Source organism: Equus quagga, chromosome 12 (genome assembly GCF_021613505.1).
Source record: "Equus quagga isolate Etosha38 chromosome 12, UCLA_HA_Equagga_1.0, whole genome shotgun sequence".
NCBI lineage: Eukaryota > Metazoa > Chordata > Mammalia > Perissodactyla > Equidae > Equus > Equus quagga.
The window spans coordinates 8,151,410-8,154,107 of record NC_060278.1 but is presented as its reverse complement, the minus strand read 5'-3'; positions in this window follow the sequence as shown (position 1 = coordinate 8,154,107).

The window sequence follows — 2,698 nt, the reverse complement described above, 5'->3', positions numbered from 1 at the left end:
AGCTATATTACCCATTAATCAAAAACTCCCTAAACTGAAAGCAACATATTCTAAATGTATTGATTGTGGTATAGGCTAAGCTACAATAACACATACTTCTTACGGTTCAAACAATAAAAGTGCGCTTCTCTCGTGCAGAAATAGTTTGGAGGGAGGGAGGGAGGTGCCCAGCTTGGATGGGCGAAAGACCATGTAGAGATCTGGGGTCCTTCTATGCTGTTGTCACTGTGATGTTGTTCTATCCAGTGGCTGAAGCTGGTGCAGCTCCTTGTCCTCAGTTCAGCCTGTGGAAAGGGGTAGTGAGAGAATCTAGAGGGCAAGCAATTTTAAGTATCAGATGCAGAACTTGCACAATCACCTCTGCTCACTTTCCACGTGCACAGATTTAGTCCAATAGCCAACTGGCGGTGAGGCAGGCTGGGAAACTCAGTCTTGAGGTGTGTGGCTAGATAAAGGGAGGATGGACTGAGGCTCAATTAGCCATCTTCTTCAATACTTTGTGACTTTATGTGTGTGTGTAAAATAACCATGCCTAGCAGTTTTAAAATGCATTTTGAAGTCTGACAAAAGCACCTGTTTTCACAGGTGATATCCATATTAGTAACTTTCTCTTCTTGAAAGTATATTCAAATGAAAGTCTTACACGAACTACACAGAAGACACTCCGGGAAATGAACCTTAGTGATTTTGCTGAGCTTTGAAGAGTAATCCATATGTAATCTTGATGCTGGCTGTTTAGTTAGGAAGGACAGCATATGATCCAAATAGAAAACGTGTATGTGTGTGTGTGTGGGGGGGGGGTGTTTCAGATGAATCAGTTTTAGTGTAGAGTTCCATTTGAAGAAATATATATTCCAATAGCCCAAGGTAACTTCAAAAGGAATTTTAATATTTTACGTGCATTTCTCAAGACGTGTTAAGGAGATCTATGTTACAACTCACAACAGTACTTTTAAAATCTCCTCTCTCTTCCATACTTCTTTCACCCTCCATATTGTTCCAGAGTCTCCCGGAACTCCCCCAATGCTCCTGACACCCACCTTTTATGGTTTTTCTGTCTTCTTCCGCCTGCCCCCACCTCAAACTCTTTCTTATTTAGATCAATTTAGAACTGAGCTTCTTTTTATAGTTTCATTTCTGCTTTGCTCATTACCTGGATTCTCCACAAGCAAGAACTCAGGGCTGACCCAGAAAGCAAAAATCCTTTCCCTTCTCTTCATGCATCTCTGGCCCAGTTCCTCGCCCTGTCTCCTAACTTCACGTTACAAAAATACCAAGAATTAGACTGGCAAGAAATGAATACCTAAGGTGGTGGGGGAGGGGCGGAATCTGCACAGACAGGAATGGGGAGGGTAGGAACGCTTACACGTTAAATTGTCTTGTTTCCATCACACGTCTATCATTAAGAGCTCAAGTGAGGATAATGTGGGCTGCTATAACTCCCAAACAGATGGAAAATCTCTCAGGTTAAAAATATTCACAAAGCTGGATTTATACAGATGTTCCACCTGAAGGCAGAGCTGAACAAATTAATGCTCACAGTGGACTACGAAACTCTAATCTATAAAGTGAAAAGGGAAGGGAAGGAAACTAAAAGTTATTGAGCACTTACTCAAGTATTGTGTTAAGCTCCTTAAACAATGTCATGTCATTTAAAACCTCAATAACCCTTCAGATCAATCTTCTCAGCTTGGGGATCTACAGACCATATTCTCAGTAGTACATGAATGGTGAGATTTTAAAATGTTTGTGTTTTAACATCAAAAATAATATTAATATGTTTGACCCAATGTGCTATAAGTGCCTGACAGTAAGCTTTTTTGGTTATAATGTAAGTGCCTGACATTAAGCTTTTGATTGCAGGGGCATCCATTTCAAAGACATCCATCTCAAATAAACATATTGCCAGCTGTGTGACACAATTACTAGCTAAACACCTAGATGAGGAACCGGGCTGCCCCCACCCATGAAGTTCCCCTTTAAGAAAGCCCTGGGTAACCAGGATAACTGCTTGCGGACCCCACTTTTCCCTTCCCTCACCCTAATTCCTATAATTCTTATGCTTTAAATTCACCAATAAAGAGTGAACCTGAGAAACCCAAGGCATCCCACCCTCGGATCCCAATAAAGGCAGAGACCCAGATTCATGCTCCCTCCCTGTCTGTCTACCAGAGACCTCACTGTGTGGCCGTTGGGGGTGCCATGTGCCCTCCAGGACGTGTGAATAATACACCTTGTTTTTTCGAAGTTCCCTGATGGTTGTTGCTAAGGCATATCTTGCAATCACAATAAGAATCACAGGGACCGCGTCCAGCCACAACATTGGTTCTGCTCAGGGAAATGTCGTCAGGGGCTCACACAAGTAGTACAGGCTCAGGTGAGCGCCTCAGACACTCTTAGCTCACAGTATTACTATCAATAGGCCGAGACCGACATAAAACACATGAGCATATTCTGGACTATAAGGAAGATTATCTTATAATCAAGTACTTATAACCAAAGACTCACACAGTATTCCATTGTGTGAATACTGTGCTACTTTAACTGAGGTAGTCCAACAAGAAAGAAAGGCAGACTTAGTATGTAAATGACACATGTATGCCAAATAGAGGCAAAAAGAACTCATATTGTACCAGATGAATGATGGCTTTTCAGGAGTTCAAGCTCAGAACAGGGCTGAGAGATTAAGGTCATTACC